Source organism: Papio anubis, chromosome 6, assembly GCF_008728515.1.
Source record: "Papio anubis isolate 15944 chromosome 6, Panubis1.0, whole genome shotgun sequence".
Lineage (NCBI taxonomy): Eukaryota > Metazoa > Chordata > Mammalia > Primates > Cercopithecidae > Papio > Papio anubis.
In genome coordinates this window covers 52531400-52549674 of record NC_044981.1, presented here as the reverse complement: position 1 = coordinate 52549674, position 18275 = coordinate 52531400, and the positions used below count along the sequence as shown (strand labels likewise).

At 37.8% G+C, this 18275-nt stretch overlaps 1 protein-coding gene across 5 annotated transcripts in view; it reads right to left on the bottom strand.

Annotated features, from left to right (window-relative positions):
* Positions 1–18275, bottom strand: part of MLIP (muscular LMNA interacting protein) — a 256877-nt gene that overhangs the window by 160196 nt on the left and 78406 nt on the right. The window contains exon 2 of one of the 5 annotated variants that reach the window (XM_021937391.1): positions 2803–2900. The exons of the other annotated variants lie outside the window; for them this stretch is intronic. The gene's annotated coding sequence lies outside the window, so the exon portion shown is untranslated. The remainder of the gene's footprint in view (positions 1–2802; positions 2901–18275) is intronic. 5 annotated transcript variants of the gene reach the window in all.

The following is an 18275-nucleotide window of genomic DNA, read 5'->3' as shown; positions in this document are numbered from 1 at the left end:
ATGGATTCTCGTCTTGGATGACAAAAGAGCATATAAATTACCTGGGTGGAGAAGAGAAGAGAGTCTATCCGCTAATTACAACAACTTTTCTATAGACAAAGAGAGTAATCTATGGTCTGCCCAACACCCTTAAGTATTTTATAATCACAAACTTTTAATGATCTCTCTCCCACTAAGAAACACAAACTGCTCTGTAGAATCATCTTTTTTTTTTCACAAGAAAATAAAGTTTGCCAAAGTTTGCAATAGATGAATAAAATCCAAAATTCTCTTTAAAATCTGGCATTATTGATGGCTAAAGCAGGCATCCGTCGCCCTTATTACTAAACAGATACTACTGCAATACCTTTCAGTCAAAAGACTCTTAAGATATTGCTTTTAAAATAAATAATACAGAACAAATAATCTCTCTTCCTGACATGTGAAACAAATTTGAGGAAAAAAAAGATATTAGTCCACAAAAGTTTGCCAAGAAACATGTAAGTGATTAAACAGATCCAGCTGCCAAGGCTATTCAGACATCTATTTGTCTGTTTTTATGCCTTGGGCTTGATAACAGAAGGTACTACAAGTGTCATTTATTTATCTTAATAAACATCTATTGAGCGCCAGTCACGATTCTAAGCTCTGAAGACATAAAATAATAAAGCCTTAGAACCTGTTCTCAGCATGGCTTATAGTCTCATTAAGGAGACACCTTCACTCGTGACGGGAGCAGCGAATGAAGTCAGAGGAGGGTGACAAGTCATGTGCTGAACACAGTCTGCACAGGCAATGCATGTCAGGTTGTTTTCAGGGAGATTTCACTCTTAGCTTCTGCACTCCTAGGTCCTAATTCTGGCAAACACTGGGACACTTCTGCTCAACCCTTGGTGGTATTTTTCCTCTCAAGATGGGAATCATCAGGTGTTTGTATTCGTGTCTCTCAGGTAATGGGTGATTCCCAAGATCTTAATCAGGACTAACCTGATTGATTCACAGGCTCAGAATCGAGTGTGCAATAGTTAAAGTGAGTCCTGACATCTCATCAACGGTATGTGAAATTCCATTACAGTCTAAATTTGGCTTCATCTGTATTGGACACAGACTTCTACTTCTGTTATTACTGCTTATAGTAGTATACCACTATAACTTATAAGTAATATACTGCTATAAGTATATGGTTATACTGCTTACTCTTCTCCTTGGGGTATATTCTCCTAGTTTAAAAAGGTATTAGTAATCCTTGATTAAAGTAAACCAAAAGCCTCAAAGTACTGTTTGACCTAACAAGATATTAAGAAGAAATGAGTAAGCCCTATACAGGGTAGAATTTGAAAGAGGCACAGAGACAATGATAAGAAACATTTATCCATTAGGAATAAGTGTATGTGGTTCACTCTCTCCTTGTTGAATTACTTTCTTAGCTTGGTTTTAGGCAATCCACTTCCTTTCAGTCCTCTTCCTATACCATGACACTCTTCTCTGTGCTTTGTGCCATCTGACCCCTCAGCTTTGAAGTAGCCCAGGAGTCACTCCTTGGTGATCACATCCAGTTACTTAGCTGTAAATAGTATTTATAAGCCAATGAATTCCAATTTATTTCCCTAGCCTAGATGGCTTCTCTGGATGACTTCATTCACACAATTAACATCATTATTGGAACATCTCATAGATATCTGAACATCAGCACATTTGAATCTGAATTAATTGCATTTCCTTTGAAGTTGTTCCCCACCTCCCAAAATTTTCCTCACCTCTTCCGACAGTTTCTATCTGTTTCTAGTTGCTTTGGCTAAAAATCATGAGTTCATATTTTTCTTCTTGGTTTTTCAGAATCGCTTATCAATGTATTAGTAAATCCTGTTGTCTGTCCCTTCAAAATAAATCCAAAAAAATGAATCTATCTCACTACTTCTACTTCTAACATCCCAGTAGCAGAACCTGCCATCATCTTTTTTCTGAATCATTGCCTCCTAACTGGTCTTTCTGCTTCCACTTTCACTCCTGAGTGGATGCTCTGATGAACCATCCATATCCCCTTCAGGCTAAAGGACTTATTCCCCAGCTGCGGGAGTGCTATAACTGTGATCAGCTGTCAGTCCTCTTCAGGAGTTCCTCTCAGCTGGAAAAACAAAAACAAAAACAAAAAAACCTCTTGCCCCAAATCACTCTGCTTTCTTAGGGGCATTCGATGGCAAGTTGATGCATCCATATAAAGTCCTGCCCCCCTCACTCCAGCTTGAAACAACTCTAGAGAGGAATCCATTCCAGAGCTCCTCATGAGGTCAGTTAGGCTTTGAGACCACCCTGTAGCCCAGTCTCTCCTTCTGCCTCCTTCCCATCTCCTACAGGTATAGTTCCTGGGAGCACTCCCTAATAAACTTTGCATGCTAATCTCCATCTCAGAGCCTGCTTCCTGGGAACCCAATCTGTCATATCTTCCATATAGCAGCAAGAATAAACCTTTTAAAACAGAAGTCAGGCTATGTTACTTCTCTATGCAGAACCCTCCACTAGATTCCTGTGTTACCAAGAGTATCAGTTCTCATAACCACCTATAGCCCAATGATCTTACCCCTACCACTCTCCCCTTTTCTCCCACAACTCCAGACACAATGACCTTCAATGCTAATCCTACTCTCCACAATGTTCTTCCCAAGCTGGTTACTATGCCTTCGTTTCCTTATGTCTCTGGTCAAATATCACATTAACAGTGAAACATCCCTTACTATCTTATATAAAATTTCAACCCCATGCCTGCTCCCCTGCCAGCACTCTCTATCCTTCTTACCCCATGTTATTTTTCTCCAAAGGACTTACCAACCTCTGATGCTTGTTTCTTCTCTGACTTCCTTCATCGGATTTTAAACACCATGAGGGCAAGGATTTTGTTTCGATTACTGCTATTTCTGTGGCACCTAGAATAGTATGTAGCATGTAAAGGCACTCAATAAATACTTGTCCAATGAACTTCTTGACTGAAAGTGAACTCTTTATTGCATAAACTCATCTTTTTCTAATGAAAAAGATAAGTTTGGTAAACTTTGAATTGACTGTTCAGAAGAAAATGGAATCAACCTAATCTCCTCAAGTTTCCTAGTTCACTGAAATAGGAAATCACCCGCGTTCACAGCCCTTACAAAGAGTCAAATGTATAGGGGCTAAAGAAAGGCGCAGGACGCAAGTAACAGCAATCAGATCCCGTCTTGTAAATCACATCCACAAATGCATGCAGCAAGAGACAGCAGGATTCTCAGAGCTGTGAAATGTTCAGTTGCTTAGGTCAGAAGCGGAAAAAAATAGGTTCTGGTCTCCTGATTTTCTACCAAACAGCTGTGAGGTCTTGGGTGAGCCACTTATTTTCTCAGGAGCAATTTGTTTATAAAATGGTGTTCTAGATCAGCATTACCCAACGTGCCCTTCTTAGAATATCATCCTTGCCAGACAAATGGTGAGCAAGGGATTTTGTGGTCAAATAAATTTAGGAATTGGTATATTCCATATCCTGTATTTGGAGGAGTCTCACAGTCAAAAGGCCTTTTAAAAGCTGTGTTTAGCCCATGGTTTCCCATATTTATTTGGCCAAAGAACCCTTTCCTTTCATAATGCACACTGTCATCCCACTCACAGTGTGACAGAAGTGCTGAACTGCACAGTCCACAGAGCCTTCTTTTAGCCATAATACTTGATGAATGTATGAAAAGAAGACAGTTTTGGGGAAAAAAGGGGTTTCCACAAAATTACTAAATAAAATTCTATTTGTCGTCTTGGCTGGGAAGAGAGCAGAATGAGCTAGATGAAGATCAGGAGATGTTCTCTGAGTTAGAAAGCAAGGAAGGAAGGTGGTATATATTTCAGGTCTACTAAGTTTAAATCCAGTTGTGCTAACAGTAGTTGCACAAGCAACATATTCAGTGGCACAGGAATATGAATTGAATAAATGAATGATAGATTTACTGAAAGACCTTAAAGTATATTCAAAGAGGTACTAATAAGGCATGTAGCAAACAGTTAGGAATACTATTTAATAAAAAATGTTCAGAGATTCCATAGTGAATCATTTTTACATATGTCATAAAGGAAACAAATTCTAACACATGATATACTTCATAAAATCTTGTTTCTAAGCAGATAAAGTGATGCCAGCACACTTTGAGGTGACAGTATATTCCATAAAGGAACAAAACAATGTAATATTTACTTATAATATGATGTTGGCATAATCTGACTTTTTTGTTTAAAATAAAAGGGGAAGCAATAGCATCCTATTCCATGCTTTTGATATATTTACATATGAAGAATGCTTTCAAAAGTTTTTATCATATTCCACAGGGAAAAAAAAAAAAAAACTTTATCTGTATTACTCAGTTTTGACCAAGATAAAAACTGTGTTAGAAAGTGTAATTAAAATGCCTTAAACATAAGAGGGTTTAATTGATTACTTTAAGAAGTGCTAAACTTCTTACACTCAGGCTCAACTCACCAGGGCAAGTCACAAACCTCTCTAGCCCACAAGGTATCATATAATAGAAAAGAACAATGATAGCCAATGTTTTGTCATTAGAGTCACATATTTCAGAAGCAACTGCATTTTAAATTAGTTTCCACATACTTGGGCAACATAAAGAATAGGCTAAATATAAGTATAAATATAAGCATATCAAGAAAAGAACTACTTCTTAGAATACATGTTTCATATTTAATCTTAGTGCTTCATTTCATTTGTACTTTATGGAAATACATGACTTAGCAGAATTAGTGAAGGCAGATGTCAGAAGCCAATTTCTTTCAGTTTAGTCTTGGGCTACTTAACTGTGATTGGAAGAATTACATAGAGAAGAATACAGGAGTAGAGCCAACAAATTGTGTGTGTGATACAGAGTCAAGAGCATGGGCTTCAGATCAGAGAGCACCGATGTGGCATCACATCACCGTCTGCACTTTCTAGCTGGGTGACCCAAGGCAAATTAGTAATCCTTCTGAGCTTCATTTATTTATGACCATAGAATTCATCACACAAACTGAAACGCTTTCAAGAGTGAAAAGGGGAGCACTATAAATTATCCCCCTGGGATAGAAGCATATTGAGCAAACCAAGACATAATCAGCCTACTTATTTGTAATATTTAGATAATATCTCACTCCATTAGGGTTAAAATGGCATGACATATGTTATCTTAGAAGTCTGACACATACATGTGTTCAATAACAGTTATTTCCTTTCTTCTCACACATAGAAAATTTAGAGGTTGGGACAAGATGAGGGGCTTATTGTGTTAACTTTTCAAAACGGAGTCAGATTAAGTAAGGCATCTTCTCCCTCTGCTTTGAATGCTGTCCCACAGCTCTCTCCCTAGTTAATTCCTGTTTGCCCTGCCGAGCTCTAAGAAACTCAGAGATTCCATGGTGAATATTTTAATTCACATCATGAGGTTAACATAATTTCTGACACACAACACACTTTATAAAATCATTACCTAAAGAGGGCTTCCCTGGCTCCATGGGTTAGCTACAACCTCCTGTTGAACCCTCTCTTAGCACTTGTACTTCTACATGGTATTTGCTGCTTTCAAATTATATGATTGTACAGTGAATTCTTTAGTGTCTGGCTCCCCAGTTGGAACATAAGTGCCACTCTCAGGGGAAATGTATCTGTTTTGTTTCCTGCTGTATCCCCAGCACCTAATACAATGCCTGTCACATAGTAGGAGGTCAATACATGTTTATTAAGTAAATGAATGGTTGCATGCTTTATGCTAGATGTATGGAGGATTCAGAGAGGACGGGAGGAGTTTCTGTTTCAAGGATTTCAGGATCTGTTGGGAAATGAGAGTGATTTAAACACTATATTAATTTTGTCACTTTAAAGTGTCACTTTGAAGATATACCACATATAAAAATAGCAACCGAACCTGAATGCCAAAGCTTTGGATGCTTTAGGAATCTATGAAGTAAGCCAGCATCAGAGGGTTGTATGAGAGGCCAGGGTACATAAAGAAAGATGAGAAAAGTATCTCTGGTCTAGATCATTCCTCCCACTGTTGGCAACCATAGTCTGTCACCGTGGCTACCTTAAACAACCCACTTAAACCAAGAGCAGATTTCATCCTACACATAGACACCATTTAATGAGTTTTATGTGATGCTGCTCTTGATATTTAATGTATTACCTTTTATATTTCTCAGAAGCCAGCAAGAGAATTATGACGTCCACTAGACAAGTAAGAAAAATGAAACTCAGGGAGATTAAATAACTTGCTCAACCAGCACATGAGACAATGGGATTTGAACTCTGGTCTACCTGGCTAGAACCTAGGTTCATGTTGCACCTTGTTTGCTCCCTTCTTCTGCCAGCCTTACTTTAGAGATATACATTTATAGGAAGGTGATAAGAAGGGTGGAAATACAGAGTACATAACAACGCAGTAGCCAGCCAGGATCTTCTTTCTAATGTGGTTCCTACCCAGGAGAATTGCACTCTGAGAAATACTTTTCTCAAGCTTCCAGTATCCATTCTCAAAATATGGCTGTATGCTCTGAGTTTCCCACTGTTCACAGCTGTTATTCTCTTACTATAAAAGCAATGTATGCTTATTTTGGAATATAACTTTAAAATAGAAATGAGATAAAGAATATCAAAGAATACAATTAAATTGTCACTGGCATGCGTACTAAAGCTACATACTTTTCAATATGGATAGTACAGCATAAGCACAGGAAATTATTGTTGAATGACTACATATGGTTACCATAAGTAGTTAGCAAACAATATTTATGTTCCAAAATATCCAAGGTAATATGTGAGCTCTAAGATGGTGTTTTATAGCATCTACTTACTAATTCTACTAATGGAAACAATGGAATTTAGAGTCATATAAGAGCCCTAGTGTGTGGCCTGGCACATAGTAGATACCCAATAAATATTCACTTCTCTCTTTCTTTTTAGGATAGAGTAAATGTATGAGATTGAACAAAAATTTCTAATTGATATATCAGAATATCACCATGTTTACTTACACTATTTCCTCCTGTTTCTCCCCTTAATATTTTTACTCCAAAATAAAATAGAAAGGCAGTTGCTAAGAATCTTGACCCTTGTCTACTGTCACCCAAAAGATTTTTACAAACCCTGTGACTCTTGTCCACAATAGCTGAAAATCTTACTCATCAGAAGTTACATGACAATCAGTGGCAAGTTAATTGATCTAAACATTTGCTCTGTAACCTCTGGAACCAATCACCATTTAGACTGAAGTGTTGTTTTGAATGAAGATACATATATATTTGTAAAAAATTATTTGAGTGGGTGAAGATTTGTAGGTGGATCAAATTACACTGGGATGGTCTTTTCTCTTGATTTTATGTTTGACACTTAGTAATTTTCATCCTGGGCAAAACAAACCAGCTGATGGCTACAGTTTGCCAATGTGTTTTCCCAGTCTAGGAGGTGTGCTGGGGACCAACACCATGCAATCATCCATGAAGGCAAGAATTAATGATGCCTGTTTGGATCACCAGTGTATCTCCAGTGCTTAACATTCAGTAGATGCTCAATATATATTTGTTGAATGAATGAATGGTTGTGAGCCTACCACAGAGAAAATAAGACAGTGCTATGTGTCAAGTATAAAGGAATAGTAGATAAAGGACAAAGCATTTTTTAGTTTGTGGTAAGTCAGTAGCTGCAAATACAATATAATCCCCTCACTAGCACTTCTCTGACTAACCACATTAGTTAATAGAAAGCTTTCTAGGACAGAAATGACTACTATTTCAAAGGTGAGCTATTAAGAAGCAACATAGAAAACATGAGGAAAACATTTTTAAAAATTTTCTTCTCATGGCATGTAATAAAGCAATAACATAGGATGGAAGAAGGAAAAATTTCAAGTCACTGAAATAATACATTATATAAAGATATTTTGTATATCATCAAAGAGAAACTGAAAGAGCAACCACCTTACCAGAAAAAAAGCACTTTATGTACTTATCAAGCTTGTCCACAAATTAAAATAAAGACACTACCAAACACAACAAAGAATGGCTCCATCATTTCCATAAATAAAACAGGTTATCTAACACTTAGACTTTTTGTAAGAATTAAATAAAATTATACATGGGATGTCTCCAACGTGATGATCACCATGTGAAAAGCTTTTAAAAGAGATTAGTTATTATTGTTGCAGCAGCATATTATAATCCTGAGTTTCCAAGGTAACTAGAAATCTAACATTAAGTACGTATGTAAAACCAATGCATGCCAGTGACATCATCATCATTTAAAAATTTCATAAAAATGATTACTGAATGTACTCCAAAGCACTTTTCTTTAAAATCGGCATTTTGATTTCCTTTTTTCTCTGATCAACTTTTATCATTTTTTTCTTGCCTTTACATTTATGCCCTTACATCTCTGCATACAATGAAGCTGTATTCTCAGTTATGATTTTGTTAAGTGATAAGTCTACGTGGAAAGCAAGCCTATCCCCTTCAAATCTGCCTGTTCTAATTACCAATTCTAAAAACATAAATACTTTTTGAGAAGTCTTTGTTTTTGAACATCACAGGACTATTTTATTTAAAAACCTCTCTGTGATATCCCTGGTGAAAACATTTTAAGAATCACTTCTCAGTCTTTTGAAAGCACACATTGGCATTAATAAATCTGGTTACCTGAAAAGGGTTAGAGATGCTGAGCAGGCTGGCAATCTATAAGCCTTAGATTCCAATATGCTGCCCATACTCTGTGAGGCACAGTTATATATTTTTTTTTCCAAATCAACATGTGACTGTGTAGGAGATAGGCGAGCCTTCAAACTATGTGAAAATAGCTTTGAGATATTCTAATGACATTCAATTGAGTAGCCTGTAGGCAAAAAGGAATTTGAGACACAAAAAAAATCATTGTTTCAGTGCATAGTTATTAAAATGTTTTGCTATAAAGACAGAAAGCCTTCTTTCTTTTTGGAGACATTTACTAAGGTCCACAATGTTTTCTGTTTTCTCAATAAGGTTACCAGTAAAAATGCAGTAAATTTTTCTTCAAGACTTCAAATTGAATTTAAATTATTTTTTAAATAATAAAATTTCCTGTCAAAGCTGACATGGGAAATATACAACAAACTAATTCCTTTTCAAAACAACTTTTTTTGGTAAAGAAGAATAGATGATCATTAAGCACACTTAACAGTTTCTATGAAAATGTATCTGAGGTTTTATATCAGAAGAATAAATGTGGATTTTTGCAAAGTCATTACTTTTTAGAGAAATCTTTGGACATTCTAGACTCTTAAGCATGAGCTCAGCAGCCAAACTGAGCTTCAAGCTTCAATCCCAGTTTTCCCACTTAATAGCAGTGAGACCTTGGACAGATTTCTTACTCTCTCATTGCCTCGATTTTCTCATCTGCAAAATAGGGATAGTAAGAGTAGCTGCCTCATAGGGTTGTGGTTACAGGAGTTACATAAGCCTTTGGAACAGTAGCTGGCACATAGTAGGCACAGAATAAATATTAACCCCTATTATCGGCTATCATTCACAACAGGATTGCCATACAAGTTTTAAATAGTTCATTCACTATTTTCCACCTTTCTCTACCCATTCCCACATCCTCTTTCAACACTCTAAAGATAATCAATGCATGACTCTTGCTACTCAAATAGTTGACTTTCTCTTTCCCTGAACTTCTGTGTTCTAAATATTGTTTGTCCCTTTCATCTTCAAGAAAGTCTTTCTCCTGGTCTTCCCTGACACTATCCTGCCCTGGTTTTTCTCCAGTGACTTCCCTGCTTCCCCTCCTCCTTCAAGAGAAAGACCCAGCTGATCACTCCTGTAATCCCAGCACTTTGGGAGGCTGAGTCAGGAGGACCACTTGAGGTCAGGAGTTTAAGACCAGCCTGGGCAACAGAGTGAAACCCTGTCTGTACAAAAGAAAAAAGAAAAAAAGGAAAAAAAAAAAAAGAAAAAATTAGCCTGGTGTGATATGCACATATAGTCCTAGCTATTTGGGAGGTGGAGGTGAAGGAGTTCTTGAGCCCAGAAGTCCAAGGCTGCAATGAGCTATGATCATGCCACTTAACTCCAGCCTGGGTAAAATTTTGAGACCCTGTCTCTAATAAAAAGGAAAGAAAAAAGAAAAAGAAAGAAAGAAAGAAAGAAAGAAAGAAAGAAAGAAAGAAAGAAAGAAAGAAAGAAAGAAAGAACGAAAGAAAGAAGGAAGGAAGGAAGGAAGGAAGGAAGGAAGGAAGGAAGGAAGGAAGGAAGGAAGGAAGGAAGGAAGGAAGGAAGGAAGGAAGATCCCCAAGCCTTAACATTTGGCATCCTCCTCTTTCCATTGCCTGAGGTCTCTCCTCCCTGACTCTCCTCTCTCATGTTCTCTACTCTCATGGTTTCAATGCTCATGAGAACTGGCTGATTTCAATGTGCATTTCCAGGTCTGTGCTCTCTCCTGAGCTCCAGCTTCTCCTCTTTGATGTTTCACTTGCTGACTCTAATATGAGCAACCACGGTGCAAGTCACTGGATTGAGGAGTTTGACAAACATGAGTGTGGGGCTGGGTTCTGCCATTTACAAGTTGTATGACTTTGGTCAATTGTCTTCCTTCCTGAAAATCTCCATTTCCTTATATATATAATAGGCCATTTATAAAACCTATCTGTTAGGCTCCATTAGATAATGCAATAGATATAAAGCATTTGAAATAATGCCTGTTACATAGAAAACCCTCAACATATGTTAGATGATTATTAATATTGACCTCCAACTAAATATGCCCCAAATATTTTGACATTTCACACAGATGTATAAAATAACTCTTCTTCTGTATAATTTCTAGAAATGTTTTACTGCCACCATCATTTTCAAGACACTAGATTTTAGCTTTTTTTTTTTTATCATTTTGTGTCACTTGTTTCCATCATCTGAGTGGTCCTACATTTCAACTGTAATTTTAAAATAACAATAATTTTAAGTTGTGTATGTTGCTGCCTAGTTGAAGGGATACTCTTGAGCCTCCTTTATTAGTACATACGGCTATGTAACTAAGTTGTAACCAATGAGAAGTAATTAAAAGTAAGTTTCTTTAAAATATGTGGCATGGCCTTCTTTATATCATCCTCCATTCTGCTGTCTGGAATTTGGATGTGATAGCCAGATCCCTAGCAGCCATCTTAGATCCTGATGATAAAGGCTTCACTCTAACGAAGACAGAATCATGAAAAAATTGACAAGAAGAGATCTCAAACAAGAACAAAACTAAATTTCTGAACATTTTTTTAATGTGAGAATAAAGCAAACATCTATTTTGTGGTTTTCTCTCTTTTGCATAGCCAGATCTAATCTTAAGTAAATTAACAACAATTCAATTTCTAACTCTTCCCTAACATGCAGCCTTCTTGGTAGCCAGGCCAACTTCCTCACAGTCGCACTACCTGCTTCGGCTCAGTTGCTTCATTTCCTGTCCTTCCTGTCTTCTTACCCTCCACTATCTTAGGTCAAGAGTTCAGATCTACCAGGAGTCTTCTCTAATTTTGAAGTGCTCAGCTCTCTTCCTCTCATCTAAAAACATTGTAGCACTTACATTCTGTCCCACAGCATGAATGACCCACATGGAATAGTCCTGTCTCTTGAATTGTTTGCAAAATCATTAATAACTGGGTGTTGCAGGTTGGATTATCTGGAGATAGTTGCAGAGACAAAATTCAGAGTGCCAGATATTTATGAGAGAGCAACTGATAGGAAGTAAAAGGAAGAGGCAGGATTGGCAGAGGGAGAAGTTGGATGATGAAGCAGACCCAACGGAGCCTGGGCTAATTGGGTAAGGAGCTTAGGAGCTCCCTAACACTTGGTATTAGGAAGTGCTGCCCATAAGTGCTTCCCATATCCAGCCAAAGTAGTCAAGGCTTCACCCGCTGTGGGCTTCCCTGAGAAGGTAACCTCAGTGGAAAGCCTCTCTGCAGATGAGGTTGACCCTGAAGGAGGTGACAGTTGGATGCTACCTGCCAACCACACCTTCCACAGCTCAACAGCAAGCCCTTTCTCAAACTGGGATCTGGGCACCACATTTCTGTGTCTGCCATACTATGTCAGCATTTTATGCTTCTCTTTCCAAAGTACCTATTTTAATAATAAACCTATAGCAAGTATTCGATAAATACTTACAGAGCTCTTCAACTGAATGTATTCCAAGCTTGGTATAAGAAATATAATCTGTACGAAGTTCAGGAGATAAATTTTCCTGGGCCCCCCAGAAAAGTCTTAAAAAGTTCCAAGTATCTTGGACCGCAGGCATGCACCACCACATCCGACCAAAAAATTTAACAAGTTCCTTTGTAAGAACAAATCTTTTCAAAACATTTCCCTTCTGCTCCCTGGAATTGGTATTTACTTTGCATAAGATATAAGTTTTTTGTTGTGCAGAACATGCCTTTTTTACTTCACTTCATACATCGCCTACCTGCTAGATGCTGCTAGGGCCTCCAGTCGTACTCCATCTGAAGTACCAGCAAGTGGGAGGGACCTGCCCATTTGACTTGCTTATTATGAGGAACACCGTGCTCTCGGGGAAAATCTTCCAAGGAAGAAAACTTGCGATTCATCTTGAGATCATGAAAGCAAATTCATAAACAAACAAATTCACGAATTCAAACTGAGAACAGAGATTCAGACTCTGCAAACTCTGACTAAATTTGCGCTGTTGTTTCCACTCTTCTCTCATAAGCTCTTTCACTCAAAGATTACTTGGAGGTCTCTACAGATCTCATAAATAATTTCTCTCTCCCCTTTGTTAAGGGGCCAATAGAAAATGTCATTAGAAATCAGACAGTTTTCCTGTTTCCTGTACCCTTCTTTTTTACTCCAATCACTCTATCCAACTCGAACTGCATTCTAGTTACAGGAGGAGTCAGAAAGGAATTGGGAGGGAAAGGAAAACCCAGAATTGAATGAGGTCCTAACTCTGGTCATCAGTAAATAGGACAGCAACACGGGGGGAAAAGGCACCAAAGATAAATAATAGTTATTATTATTTTAAAAATAATGAAAATAAGTGAAAAGTCAGTCTAAGGTGGGTTAGTTGAGACCCACCTTCCTCTCACTTTGTCCTGACTTCTTCTGAGTAGAGGGAGCAAAAGTCTCTCTTCCCCATTATGTATCTGAATTGTGACCAATACATTTACTTTAGCCTCGAGATAAGCAAGATGAAGTAATCACAAGGTGAGTTTGCTTTGTGTGACTGCCTGCTGCAAGTCTTCCTATATCTCTGTCTACCCACCGCTTCCCAAAATACATCTTTATGGTAATTTAGCCCCTTTAAGAATCACTCCCATCTGTTCTCTGCTATGACGATAGTTACTTCAAGAGATAGCTATCTTTGCTGGCTGGCTGTGGAGCGTGGTGGTGATGGTGGTTGACACACAATCTACAGAAAAGTCACCCAAATGTAATCCATTTGTAAATCATCACTTGAGTGTTTTCGAAATGTTTGTGTTTGGAGGTTGTTTTCTTCATTTCCCTGAGCCAGAAGGCCTTGTCAGAAAATCAAACTTCAAAAGTGACAAACTGCTCTGATCATATAAGGGTGGTTTAGTTGCTAGGGAAACCACTTTAAAAGGAGAAACAGATCCTATTTGTGAATTTATAACTGAGAGAAGAAACAGATGCTAAGTTTCTGAGTGAGTCTAATTTACTTTAAGACACATTTGGGGTCGGTGGGTGGCAGCAATGAGGGTTATATTTTTTAGGACATAGACATAGCAAATTCTCCAAAATTTAGGAAACCTTAGTGTAACACAGAAATTATGGGTAAAAAACAAGAATGTCTGTCTTCTTCTTAGCTTTGTAAATTAAAAAACAGTCAGAAACAAGACAAATATTTTTTCCCAGGACACTTGTGGGATATGGGAAAACTGCCAGGACTCACCACCAAGCCCCACACAAGTAAAAGCTTCTGACAGTGCTGATGGTGTGATCTTAGGAAAAAAAACCAGAAATCTCTTGTGAATACTCTGCAAATATTTGCAAAGGAGTTGTCCAGAATAAAATAAAAATATGCAGACTGAGGCTGCTTTATGCAAAAATGGACAAGGAGAAGACCTAAGTTTTCTCTCAAAATACTTATCCATACCTGCCAATTAAGCCTCAACATGTAGAGCTTCGTTTTTCTTATCTTACAGCAAGTTTCAGATTCTTCCCTGAAAATGAATTTTGATACCAGGGAAAAGGAAAAACCTAGGCAGTAACAGGAGTGGCTTCTACAATAAGATAAAAGAATTCAAAGCTGGTCGCCAAATAAAATATTATTATTATTGCTGTTATTAATATTATTGTCATCATCATTATTATTATTACTATTAACACCATCATAATTTATTATTTCTGTCATCACCAACATAATAATTATAATGCTTATCCTCTTCATCACCATCACCACTTTAAAATAAAAATAGCTACTCTTCTTTGGATATTTATCATGTGTCATAAATTGTAAATGCTTTACATTCATTTTCAGACAATTCCCAGAAGTTGGCAAACTCTTTCTGTAAAGGGCCAGAAAGTAAACATTTTAGGCTTTGTGGGCCACACTGTCTTTGCCACAGCTCTTCAGCTCTGCCACTGGATGACAAAAGCAGTCAAAGAAAATATGCAAAGAAATAAGTGTGCCTATGTTCCAATACAGCCTTCAGCCTGGTGTGTCACAGGGCCTGTAGCAGAGGGAGTAAGTGTGCCTATGCGGATGCACAGTAGTAATGGGTCATGGTTGCCTCCTAATTTCCAATAGAGCAGTCCGAAAGTGCTTTCTGGACCAGCCATAAATCATTTTGTAAGCACCAAATGCTAAATGACTTGAATTTGAAATTCCACATGTGTTTTAAAAAGCCCCCTCGTTTTAGCAGCTAATGAGCTTTTTGACCTTAGACAACACTTGTGTTGCCAGACTCCAGATTTCCCATCTGTAAAACACAGCTGCTTGCCTAGATCCGTGTTTTTCCAACCACAAGTCATGACTATGAGTGAGTCCTGTTTGGCATTTTAAAAATGAATTAGATAAAAGAAGAATAGAATAGAACAAAATCAAATTTAATAGAAAATACATTAGTAAGCACTATTTCAGAGATATATGAAGAGGCTCTGTTTCAGATATATATGAACACACACACACTGTACTTGTGGTTCACAAATTTGAAAGTCACTGGACCAGATGACCTGAAAGCTCTGTGCAGCTTTAAGATTCAATAACTTGAGCTGGGCACGGTGGCTCATGCCTGTAATCCCAGTACTTTGGGATGCCGAGGCAGGCAGATCACCTAAGATTTGGAGTTCAAGACCAGCATGGCCAACATGGTGAAACCCCATCTCTGCTAAAAATACAAAAATTAGCTGGGCATGGTGCACGCCTGTAATCCCAGCTACTCGGGAGGCCCAGGCAGGAGAACTGCTTGAACCCAGGAGGCAGAGGTTGCAGTGAGCCAAGATCACGCCACTGCACCACTCCTGCCTAGGCTACAAGAGTGAATACTCTCTCAAAAGAAAAAAAAAATAGATTCAATAACTCTGTAGTCCATCCTCCCTGCAATAAAACCACTCAGATCACACACTGAAGTGATGGAAAGTCAATGGGACTATAATTCTTATCAATCCTGTCAGAAACTTAGTCTTGCAGTTGTTGAGAAAATTTAAAACCATTTTAATTTAAATAAACCATTTTAATATTAAAGCCATTTAAATATTATTATATTATGAATTATATGATAATGCTATTTATATCATTATAATAATAAATTTATATCACTATTTATATATTAACAGTAGTGGCCGGGCGCGGTGGCTCAAGCCTGTAATCCTAGCACTTTGGGAGGCCGAGACGGGCGGATCACAAGGTCAGGAGATCGAGACCATCCTGGCTAACACGGTGAAACCCCGTCTCTACTAAAAAGTACAAAAAAAAACTAGCCGGGCGAGGTGGCGGGCGCCTGTAGTCCCAGCTACTCGGGAGGCTGAGCCAGGAGAATGGCGTAAACCCGGGAGGCGGAGCTTGCAGTGAGCAGAGATCCGGCCACTGCACTCCAGCCTGGGTGACAGAGCGAGACTCCGTCTCAAAAAAAAAAAAAAAAAAAAAAAAAACAGTAGTGATACTTTTGCTACACTGTGGGTATAATTATACCTATATTTAAATATATTTTATTGGGAAAATATGATCAATAAAGAAATATGTTCTGCAGAACTTGCCTGACTTTTATGGTACTACTTGCCTATCTATGAATACGACAATAATATCAAATAAGATGTCAATAGCCTGTCAAACATGGGACCATTGTGAAATGATTTGAACTTGTACCAAGATATATAAAAGGGGCAAAACTTTCTAGTTCTTGTTTTCATTTGAGGGATACAGTATATGCTATTGCTAGGCCGATAATTATGATTTGCATTGAAATTGCAATTCACAAGTATGTAGAATGATCCAGCCAAAAGAACTCAGCCCTTTTGGTTCCATTTAAATCTGGAAGCCCTAGAGGAAACACTACTCATTTGCAGAAATTGTAGTGCCAGTGCGTGTGATATATTGAATGAAAAGGACAGGAAAGACACTTCAAGCATTCACCTTCTGATATTGAAACCCATCCTATTTTTAATCCTCTCTCGGGTATTTAATTCCAGATCCTAGTCAAGTCATGCTGTAAAAACTATCCAGGTTGACAAATTATCTGTGTTCACTTAGCTGCAATTTCCCTTCTGAAAACCATCTTCATGAATTGGTATTCAAAAACACATGCTTAGTTTAGAGACAATCTTGTTGAATAGAGAAATGACTCTGAAAACCAAAGAATTAATAGCAGAAATCATAAAATTAGTTAAGTACAAAAAAGTGAGACAGTAAATACGAATGTTTAAATGGGCTGAAAGTTTACAAGTTCTCAAACAACAAGTGTTGGTATAATTGAAAGAGATCTGTAACTGGAGGTCTAGGGTTTAGAAGGATCATGACAATAGATCCTTGGAACTGGGGCTGAGCTCAGGGAGCTGTTCTCAGACACTGAGGATCAAGTCATTGCTTGCTTTTCACTGCAGTTGGGGAATGGCTAGATTTACTTGGCAGTAATAATGATCATTTTACTCAGTGATTTTTCTCCCACATGATCTTGAAAACCCACCTTTCCTTCTATCTTACAGGCAAGACTAATTCAGTCTCCTGGCTAGATTCCATGAATATAACTTTCCCACTCACCATTTTATCCCACTTTTAATTACTAAATAATTTCTCTCAGACAATATTAAGTGAAATGCCTATATTGGATATGCTGATACTCTATAGGAAAAGATAGTCTCCCTTAAAAGGAATATAGAGTTCATAGTATTTAATTTTCCATATTTAATTAAGTGACTTTAGAAATTTTAAATCAATTTTGTAATTTTATGAATAGAAGGTGCTCTCAGAAATCAAATCTCAATGTATGACAACGTATTATAGGAAATATGGGTACAATTTATGATGGCTCAACTTTTACTTATCAACCAGGAGTTTCCTCTACAGAAGCAGTTCTCAATTCTGGGAGATTTTCCCCCCCCAGGGTACATTTGGCAATATCTGGAGACATTTTGGTTGCCATAAAAAGTGGGAGAGGTGTGCTCCTGGCCTCTGGTGAGTACAGGCGAGGGATGTTTCTAAATATCCTGCAAGTCACAGCACAGTCCCTGGCAACAAAGAAATATTTGGCCCAAATGTCAATATTATTAAGGTTGAGAAACACTGCTTTGCAGTATTTCCACCATAAAAAAAAACATGAAAAATGATTAGAACAAGGATAAATTTTTGTCTGTACAGTTGACTTACTCATTAGCAAAGTTATTTTGGCCCCTACATGAATCTCAAGTAAGTGGGATTCAAATTCATGCTAAGCAAAATTACAAATCACTACATGAGTCCATGGCTCGGAACTTTAGGATTGCTTATGAATGTCAAAATTATGCATGCCAAAATCCACTGTGCTGTGTGTATGTGTGTGTGTGTGTGTCCCTCTCTCTCTCTCTTTGTCACACACATACAGATACAATACTTAACATAGATAGAATGCCCTGCACACGACCGGTGCTCACTACAATATGAAGGCTGGTTCTCACACCAATATTTGCTGAAATGGAGAGGGTCAAAATGACTGTCTTGAAGTCAGTAGGATTAATTTCTGAATAACCAAGGCAAGTTATTCTAGACAGAATGTGAAAATAAGTTAAAATGGAAAGCCTAGAATGTCTGTCAAACTTGCTAACTAGTTATGGAGGTAGGATTACCTTCCCGG